The following is a 9,178-nucleotide window of genomic DNA, read 5'->3' as shown; positions in this document are numbered from 1 at the left end:
TTTCCCTCCTCTCTCCGGACCTCAATCCTGCCCAGCTCTAAATGAGCACTGCAAGGCCTATTTCCCTAAGAATGCCTCTCTCAAAACCAAAATTACTTCCTCGAGAATGATCTGCCTCTTACTCATCCATCATTATCTTGGATTAAATACATCATGTAAGATGCCTTATCTGACCAACACAACTATTTTAGAAATAAGAGTCATGTTTTAGACCATCTATGACATGACATGACAACCATTCAGCTCACGAAAACCATTCAATAAATACTCTAATTGAATTGCCCAAAGAGTTGACCTAAAATAACCTAAATGCCAAGCATTCCAAGAACCGTCCTGAACCAAATTCACTTCTCATTCGAATGCCAATGTCACAGAAAGGGATGTTGTATTGTCCTTAAATGTACTTGCCTTTATCCAAAACTAGAATCTCTGATGAATCTATGGGACACACATGTAAAATATTCTGCAAAGGAAAAAAGCTTTATTTAGTGTACTGTGCTTAATATTCAGCCAGACCTGCATTTTTCTCTAAACCTTATACAATTACTTAGTCTGCAAGAAGCATTAGAAGAGAGACAATGTCTATTGAGAAAAATACGGGAAGCGAAGGTCATCAATCATTTTCTACTTTCAATAATCTCTTTCATAAAGAGGTAAATGCTCCTAAATTCCAGAATGAATGGAATTCAATACAGCAAAGTAAAATGCTTTAAATACATAAAACAAATATCTTGGTGGACCTTCCACCATCTGTTTTAGTAACTTAAATTATAAAAAACACCCTAAATTTAAGAAAAGTTATATCAACAGCTAAAATTGAGATATTTTTCCATCTATTACTTTGATTTTCCTGACCCATTTTTGAGAATTGTCAGCATTCTGGATCAATAATGCCAAATTATTTCTTGAAGACAGTGAGATTCCTCCCAAGTCATCTAACATGCTCACTAATCAATAAAGATAAGAACAAACAAGAAAGCCATATTTATGAAGCAAGCAAATTATATTAAAAGACTGACTTTGAGAAAAGGTTGCTGCTTGCCAAGAAAATTTTATTATTATACAACTTTTTCTGTCATTTGTATTACTTCATTTTCCCTTTCAGATTATCTGTGTAGCCTTGTAAACACATCATAATCCAAAGCAGTTGAGCTTTACCAATAAAATGTAAATCAACACAATAGAGCCAACTGCATAATTAAAACAAAAGTATACCGGGCTTCCCTGGTGGCACAGTGGTTGAGAGTCTGCCTGCCGATGCAGGGGCCCTGGGTTCGTGCCTCGGTTCGGGAAGATACCACATGCAGCGGAGGGGCTAGGCCCGTGAGCCATGGCCACTGAGCCGGCGGGTCGGGAGCCTGTGCTCCGTAACGGGGGAGGCCACAACAGTGAGAGGCCCACGTACTGAAAAAAAAAAAAAACATACCACCATCAACCCAAGCAGATTACAAAATAGCAAGCAGATTTTAAAATAATAGTCTACAAGCCTGCTTTTTTAAATATATAACTAAATGCATTGAATATCTTATATAAAAAGCCAAAAGATAGAGTTGAAACCGAATATCAAAAGTAAACATCTCCTTCCCCAAAACCCTAACTCCACTCCAGTCATGAGGAGAACATCACACAAAGCCAAGTTGAAGGACAGTCTATGAAATATGTGATCCAGGACTCTTCAAAATTGTCATTAAGAAAAGGAAAGTCTGGGACTTTCCTGGTGGTGCACTAGTTAAGAATCCATCTGCCAATGCAGGGGACACCGGTTCCAGCCCTGGTCCGGGAAGATCCCACATGCCGCAGAGCAAGTAAGCCCGTACATCACAACTACTGAGCCTGCGCTCTAGAGCCCGCCAGCCACAACAACTGAGGCCACACGCTGCAACTAATGAAGCCCGCGCACTCTAGGGCCTGTGTGCCGCAAATACTGAGCCCAGGTGCTGCAATTACTGAAGCCCGCACTCTTAGAGCCCACGCTCCGCAACAAGAGAAGCCACCACAATGAGAAGTCCGCGCACCACAATAAAGAGTAGCCCCCACTTGCCACAACTAGAGAAAGCCTGCGCGCAGCAACAAAGACTCAACTCAGCCAAATATAAACAATAATAAAAAAATAAATAAAGGCATCATCACATAAACACAAATGAGGAAATATTTTTTTTAAAAAAAGAATAACGGGCGGGGCAGTGGTTAAGAATCTGCCTGCCAGTGCAGGGGACACGGATTTGAGCCCTGGTCCGGGAAGATCCCACATGCTGCAGTGCAACTAAGCCCGTGAGCCACAACTACTGAGCCTGCGCTTCTGGAGCCTGTGCTCCGCAACAAGAGGCGCCACGGCACTGAGAGGCCCACGAACCACGATGAGGAGTGGCCCCTGCTCGCCGCAACTAGAGAAGGCCCTCGCACAGAAACGAAGACCCAACACAGCCAAAAATAAATAAAATATAAATAAAAATAAATACATTTAAAAGGAAAACCTATACATTTCCCTTTCTGCAAATGTAGGTTTTCGAGGCAAGAGTAGAGCCTCAGAAAGAATGTCTGCAAACAGAACAATCACTAGTTCACTAAGTACAAATTGTAGGATACTTTTGGAGAATCCCATCACAGCTAGATAATTGGTCCAGGACCAAAAGTAACTACTGGAAGAAAAATGAAATCAACAGTGTACCACAGAGGTGGGAGGCACACTGGCCTGGACTAAGACATGTTCAGTCATAGATAATAAGGGTGGTGATTTTTAAGCATCATTCTCGACCCACTGTGGACTTCCTTCTGCAGCAGTATAAGGATACCACCAGATCATCTTGAAATCAAGTCATGAAATGTACCTTTATATTTCTAAAAATCAATGATCGTCCTTAAATTAACTTTTCTTATTAATTTAGTCATGGTGCTCTTTTACTTCTAAAACATTAAATCTTATTTGATTAGAGACAGACTTCAAAAAATAAAAATAAACTGTGATCAAATAGCAGGAACAAACAGTAGTAACTAAAATTTCTTCAATCTAAACTGGAGATGATTTCTGTATCTCTGTCTTTTACATTTGTCTCCATTAGGGGAAAAAATATGTACCTCATAATTAACTTGGCTGGAATGAATCAGACTGCATTTGTAAAAGTCTCAGAAGACCAATGAGCTGTGCTAAACAGTACCACTATCCACCTGAGCAGAAATTACTATCCTTAAGTTTCTATACATAACTAACACAACAAAAATTTAAACAAAAGAAGAACTACTAGAAACAAATTAGAGATTCATGTTTTTAAGTCAGTAATTTGCCTTTAGTCAGTAATTTGCCTCATACATTATGATTTTCCCTGTGGAAACCCAATTATTATCCTGAAAACAAGACCACTTTACAAAGCAAATGCATTGTGACAAAAGAAAGAAAAGGCAGATTGATACATTATTAAAATAACTCACACGCCATACCCTGAGGAGTAAGGAAGCCATGGCAGAGCAGGCCCCCTTCTCCTCAATGGACAGCACAGCTGTGGGGAAGACACTGCAGCTAGCAGAAGCGTGTCACACTTCCTCAGGGAGGAAGCAAGTTACAGACAACTCTACAGAGGGCACCCATAAACTCACGGCCACGCTCATTACCCAACGTCCAGGCCACCCACAGGCTGACTGCAGCCCAACTTTCCCACCATTCCCACACAGGCCCCAGGAACCGTCAGGCCTCTGAGGCTCTGCCAATGCCCTTCCCTCCACCCAAATATCCTTTCCCTCCTCTCTCCGGACCTCAATCCGGCCCAGCTCTAAATGAGCACTGCAAGGCCTATTTCCCTAAGAATGCCTCTCTCAAAACCAAAATTACTTCCTCGAGAATGATCTGCCTCTTACTCATCCATCATTATCTTGGATTAAATACATCATGTAAGATGCCTTATCTGACCAACACAACTATTTTAGAAATAAGAGTCATGTTTTAGACCAGCTATGACATGACATGACAACCATTCAGCTCACGAAAACCATTCAATAAATACTCTAATTGAATTGCCCAAAGAGTTGACCTAAAATAACCTAAATGCCAAGCATTCCAAGAACCGTCCTGAACCAAATTCACTTCTCATTCGAATGCCAATGTCACAGAAAGGGATGTTGTATTGTCCTTAAATGTACTTGCCTTTATCCAAAACTAGAATCTCTGATGAATCTATGGGACACACATGTAAAATATTCTGCAAAGGAAAAAAGCTTTATTTAGTGTACTGTGCTTAATATTCAGCCAGACCTGCATTTTTCTCTAAACCTTATACAATTACTTAGTCTGCAAGAAGCATTAGAAGAGAGACAATGTCTATTGAGAAAAATACGGGAAGCGAAGGTCATCAATCATTTTCTACTTTCAATAATCTCTTTCATAAAGAGGTAAATGCTCCTAAATTCCAGAATGAATGGAATTCAATACAGCAAAGTAAAATGCTTTAAATACATAAAACAAATATCTTGGTGGACCTTCCACCATCTGTTTTAGTAACTTAAATTATAAAAAACACCCTAAATTTAAGAAAAGTTATATCAACAGCTAAAATTGAGATATTTTTCCATCTATTACTTTGATTTTCCTGACCCATTTTTGAGAATTGTCAGCATTCTGGATCAATAATGCCAAATTATTTCTTGAAGACAGTGAGATTCCTCCCAAGTCATCTAACATGCTCACTAATCAATAAAGATAAGAACAAACAAGAAAGCCATATTTATGAAGCAAGCAAATTATATTAAAAGACTGACTTTGAGAAAAGGTTGCTGCTTGCCAAGAAAATTTTATTATTATACAACTTTTTCTGTCATTTGTATTACTTCATTTTCCCTTTCAGATTATCTGTGTAGCCTTGTAAACACATCATAATCCAAAGCAGTTGAGCTTTACCAATAAAATGTAAATCAACACAATAGAGCCAACTGCATAATTAAAACAAAAGTATACGGGGCTTCCCTGGTGGCACAGTGGTTGAGAGTCTGCCTGCCGATGCAGGGGCCCTGGGTTCGTGCCTCGGTTCGGGAAGATACCACATGCAGCGGAGGGGCTAGGCCCGTGAGCCATGGCCACTGAGCCGGCGGGTCGGGAGCCTGTGCTCCGTAACGGGGGAGGCCACAACAGTGAGAGGCCCACGTACTGAAAAAAAAAAAAAACATACCACCATCAACCCAAGCAGATTACAAAATAGCAAGCAGATTTTAAAATAATAGTCTACAAGCCTGCTTTTTTAAATATATAACTAAATGCATTGAATATCTTATATAAAAAGCCAAAAGATAGAGTTGAAACCGAATATCAAAAGTAAACATCTCCTTCCCCAAAACCCTAACTCCACTCCAGTCATGAGGAGAACATCACACAAAGCCAAGTTGAAGGACAGTCTATGAAATATGTGATCCAGGACTCTTCAAAATTGTCATTAAGAAAAGGAAAGTCTGGGACTTTCCTGGTGGTGCACTAGTTAAGAATCCATCTGCCAATGCAGGGGACACCGGTTCCAGCCCTGGTCCGGGAAGATCCCACATGCCGCAGAGCAAGTAAGCCCGTACATCACAACTACTGAGCCTGCGCTCTAGAGCCCGCCAGCCACAACAACTGAGGCCACACGCTGCAACTAATGAAGCCCGCGCACTCTAGGGCCTGTGTGCCGCAAATACTGAGCCCAGGTGCTGCAATTACTGAAGCCCGCACTCTTAGAGCCCACGCTCCGCAACAAGAGAAGCCACCACAATGAGAAGTCCGCGCACCACAATAAAGAGTAGCCCCCACTTGCCACAACTAGAGAAAGCCTGCGCGCAGCAACAAAGACTCAACTCAGCCAAATATAAACAATAATAAAAAAATAAATAAAGGCATCATCACATAAACACAAATGAGGAAATATTTTTTTTAAAAAAAGAATAACGGGCGGGGCAGTGGTTAAGAATCTGCCTGCCAGTGCAGGGGACACGGATTTGAGCCCTGGTCCGGGAAGATCCCACATGCTGCAGTGCAACTAAGCCCGTGAGCCACAACTACTGAGCCTGCGCTTCTGGAGCCTGTGCTCCGCAACAAGAGGCGCCACGGCACTGAGAGGCCCACGAACCACGATGAGGAGTGGCCCCTGCTCGCCGCAACTAGAGAAGGCCCTCGCACAGAAACGAAGACCCAACACAGCCAAAAATAAATAAAATATAAATAAAAATAAATACATTTAAAAGGAAAACCTATACATTTCCCTTTCTGCAAATGTAGGTTTTCGAGGCAAGAGTAGAGCCTCAGAAAGAATGTCTGCAAACAGAACAATCACTAGTTCACTAAGTACAAATTGTAGGATACTTTTGGAGAATCCCATCACAGCTAGATAATTGGTCCAGGACCAAAAGTAACTACTGGAAGAAAAATGAAATCAACAGTGTACCACAGAGGTGGGAGGCACACTGGCCTGGACTAAGACATGTTCAGTCATAGATAATAAGGGTGGTGATTTTTAAGCATCATTCTCGACCCACTGTGGACTTCCTTCTGCAGCAGTATAAGGATACCACCAGATCATCTTGAAATCAAGTCATGAAATGTACCTTTATATTTCTAAAAATCAATGATCGTCCTTAAATTAACTTTTCTTATTAATTTAGTCATGGTGCTCTTTTACTTCTAAAACATTAAATCTTATTTGATTAGAGACAGACTTCAAAAAATAAAAATAAACTGTGATCAAATAGCAGGAACAAACAGTAGTAACTAAAATTTCTTCAATCTAAACTGGAGATGATTTCTGTATCTCTGTCTTTTACATTTGTCTCCATTAGGGGAAAAAATATGTACCTCATAATTAACTTGGCTGGAATGAATCAGACTGCATTTGTAAAAGTCTCAGAAGACCAATGAGCTGTGCTAAACAGTACCACTATCCACCTGAGCAGAAATTACTATCCTTAAGTTTCTATACATAACTAACACAACAAAAATTTAAACAAAAGAAGAACTACTAGAAACAAATTAGAGATTCATGTTTTTAAGTCAGTAATTTGCCTTTAGTCAGTAATTTGCCTCATACATTATGATTTTCCCTGTGGAAACCCAATTATTATCCTGAAAACAAGACCACTTTAGAAAGCAAATGCATTGTGACAAAAGAAAGAAAAGGCAGATTGATACATTATTAAAATAACTCACACGCCATACCCTGAGGAGTAAGGAAGCCATGGCAGAGCAGGCCCCCTTCTCCTCAATGGACAGCACAGCTGTGGGGAAGACACTGCAGCTAGCAGAAGCGTGTCACACTTCCTCAGGGAGGAAGCAAGTTACAGACAACTCTACAGAGGGCACCCATAAACTCACGGCCACGCTCATTACCCAACGTCCAGGCCACCCAGAGGCTGACTGCAGCCCAACTTTCCCACCATTCCCACACAGGCCCCAGGAACCGTCAGGCCTCTGAGGCTCTGCCAATGCCCTTCCCTCCACCCAAATATCCTTTCCCTCCTCTCTCCGGACCTCAATCCGGCCCAGCTCTAAATGAGCACTGCAAGGCCTATTTCCCTAAGAATGCCTCTCTCAAAACCAAAATTACTTCCTCGAGAATGATCTGCCTCTTACTCATCCATCATTATCTTGGATTAAATACATCATGTAAGATGCCTTATCTGACCAACACAACTATTTTAGAAATAAGAGTCATGTTTTAGACCAGCTATGACATGACATGACAACCATTCAGCTCACGAAAACCATTCAATAAATACTCTAATTGAATTGCCCAAAGAGTTGACCTAAAATAACCTAAATGCCAAGCATTCCAAGAACCGTCCTGAACCAAATTCACTTCTCATTCGAATGCCAATGTCACAGAAAGGGATGTTGTATTGTCCTTAAATGTACTTGCCTTTATCCAAAACTAGAATCTCTGATGAATCTATGGGACACACATGTAAAATATTCTGCAAAGGAAAAAAGCTTTATTTAGTGTACTGTGCTTAATATTCAGCCAGACCTGCATTTTTCTCTAAACCTTATACAATTACTTAGTCTGCAAGAAGCATTAGAAGAGAGACAATGTCTATTGAGAAAAATACGGGAAGCGAAGGTCATCAATCATTTTCTACTTTCAATAATCTCTTTCATAAAGAGGTAAATGCTCCTAAATTCCAGAATGAATGGAATTCAATACAGCAAAGTAAAATGCTTTAAATACATAAAACAAATATCTTGGTGGACCTTCCACCATCTGTTTTAGTAACTTAAATTATAAAAAACACCCTAAATTTAAGAAAAGTTATATCAACAGCTAAAATTGAGATATTTTTCCATCTATTACTTTGATTTTCCTGACCCATTTTTGAGAATTGTCAGCATTCTGGATCAATAATGCCAAATTATTTCTTGAAGACAGTGAGATTCCTCCCAAGTCATCTAACATGCTCACTAATCAATAAAGATAAGAACAAACAAGAAAGCCATATTTATGAAGCAAGCAAATTATATTAAAAGACTGACTTTGAGAAAAGGTTGCTGCTTGCCAAGAAAATTTTATTATTATACAACTTTTTCTGTCATTTGTATTACTTCATTTTCCCTTTCAGATTATCTGTGTAGCCTTGTAAACACATCATAATCCAAAGCAGTTGAGCTTTACCAATAAAATGTAAATCAACACAATAGAGCCAACTGCATAATTAAAACAAAAGTATACCGGGCTTCCCTGGTGGCACAGTGGTTGAGAGTCTGCCTGCCGATGCAGGGGCCCTGGGTTCGTGCCTCGGTTCGGGAAGATACCACATGCAGCGGAGGGGCTAGGCCCGTGAGCCATGGCCACTGAGCCGGCGGGTCTGGAGCCTGTGCTCCGTAACGGGGGAGGCCACAAGAGTGAGAGGCCCACGTACTGAAAAAAAAAAAAAAACATACCACCATCAACCCAAGCAGATTACAAAATAGCAAGCAGATTTTAAAATAATAGTCTACAAGCCTGCTTTTTTAAATATATAACTAAATGCATTGAATATCTTATATAAAAAGCCAAAAGATAGAGTTGAAACCGAATATCAAAAGTAAACATCTCCTTCCCCAAAACCCTAACTCCACTCCAGTCATGAGGAGAACATCACACAAAGCCAAGTTGAAGGACAGTCTATGAAATATGTGAACCAGGACTCTTCAAAATTGTCATTAAGAAAAGGAAAGTCTGGGACTTTCCTGGTGGTG

Source organism: Mesoplodon bidens (assembly GCF_964165515.1).
Source record: "Mesoplodon bidens genome assembly, contig: HAP1_SCAFFOLD_84, whole genome shotgun sequence".
In the NCBI taxonomy this organism is placed as follows: Eukaryota; Metazoa; Chordata; class Mammalia; order Artiodactyla; family Ziphiidae; genus Mesoplodon; species Mesoplodon bidens.
Note: the sequence above shows the minus strand (reverse complement) of the source record.